The following is a 1,839-nucleotide window of genomic DNA, read 5'->3' on the forward strand; positions in this document are numbered from 1 at the left end:
GACTGGACGGACTGGACGCCGGCTGCACCGGACTGGACGCCGGCTGCACCGGGATGATGAGAGGCTGCCGAGAGTGATGGGGATGGCGTGGCGATGCCCACAACCCCGACCTGCAAGGGACCATTTAATAATATGTTTCTCTCCACACATAACCAAAGGCTTTGTCATGACTCTGCCACAGGACCAAGAAAAACATGACTAAGTGAGGCAGAGCCATGACAGAAGCCCCCCCTTTAATGAGCACCTCCAGGTGCTCACCAAGGGATAGACGGATGAGACAAGACAGACTGGGTGACAGACAGGACAAGGCAAAACAAAGAAAACAAAATCAAGGGCAGACATGACAAGACAACAACAGGACTAGGGTGGGACATCAAAAATAATAAACATGGGAGGGGGGGTGGGTACAGACAAGGGTTCATGGGAGGAACAGTCTTTGGGGGAATAGTACTTGTCCCCGGCTGCGCTCGAGGGCGCAGAGTCCTGGGGGACTTTGTTGGGGAAGTCCTGGGGGGAACCGCCGACTGGAATGTCGGGACAAGGCTGGGTGCTGGCTGGAAGGCCGGCTGCTGCGCCGGCTGGGACACCGGCTGGATCACCGGCTGGGAAGCCGGCTGAATCACCTGCTGGGACGCCGGCTAGATCACCGGCTGGGACGCCGGCTGGATCACCGGTTGGGATGCCGGCTGGGACGCCGGCCGCACCGGACTGGATACCGGCCGCACCGGACTGGATGCCGGCTGCTGCACCGGACTGGATTCTGGACTGGACGCCGGCTGCTGCACCGGACTGGATTCTGGACTGGACGCCGGCTGCTGCACCGGACTGGATTCTGGACTGGATCACCGGCTGGGACGCCGGCTGGATCACCGGCTAGGACGCCGGCTGGATCACCGGCTGGGACACCGGCTGCACTGGCTGGGATGCCGGCTGCACCGGCTGGGATGCCAGCTGCATCGCCGGCTGGATCACCGGATGCACCGGACTGGAAACCGGCTGCACTGGTGTGGACGCTCCTCCTCGACGCTTCTCCCTCTTCCTCTCAATCATCGGGCCCATGGCCGAGTTAGCCGGGTCCGTGGAGGACAGAGGGAGTTCTGGGTCGGAGGAGTTCGCAGACGTCGTCCCCGGGTCACTCCTCCCCCACTCGCCACAGGCGCCGCCAGGAGAACCGGGGACCGTGGAGCTCAAGCCGGAGGGTACTGAGTCCCCCCGGGCAGTGGCAGACAGGACGAGGCCCTCCGGAGTGGTCGACCGTGGGGTGAAAGCTCAGAGTGGAACCTCACCCTCGGGACCGTCCCAGTTGGCCACGAACCTGACCATGTCCGCAAACCCAAGGGGAGCCAGCAGCCTCTTCTCCGACGGGGCGAGGCGCTGAGTGAGGCAACAGTTGAAGATCGCCTTCAACTCCGCCTCGCCAAACTCAGACGACCTCGCCACCATCGAGAATGCCCCGGCGAACTCCCGGTTCCCGTAACTCCCCTGACGGAACCCTAGCAGCAAGTGGGCTTGAGCGGCCCGTTAGGACAACGCCGTGCCGTCCTTTGGAGCTGCCTGCTGGGTTCGGGCTGGTTCGGTCATTCTGTCACGATTCTCAGGGGGAAAGAACCCAGATGCAGGCAGCGGGGATGAAGGGGTTAACAAAACAGATTTTAATAGTACAAAACAAAGAAACAAAACAAAGACCCACGATGGGGATAACAGATTAACAGAATAACAGGATAAACAGGACGAAGACTAACTGACACTAAACTAAGATAACCACACTTGACATAAACTAAACTGGACACTTACTAGACTCACGAAAACAGCAGGAACAGGCAATAACAGCAGGCTAGG

This window comes from Triplophysa rosa, linkage group LG12 (assembly GCF_024868665.1).
Source record: "Triplophysa rosa linkage group LG12, Trosa_1v2, whole genome shotgun sequence".
Taxonomy (NCBI): Eukaryota; Metazoa; Chordata; class Actinopteri; order Cypriniformes; family Nemacheilidae; genus Triplophysa; species Triplophysa rosa.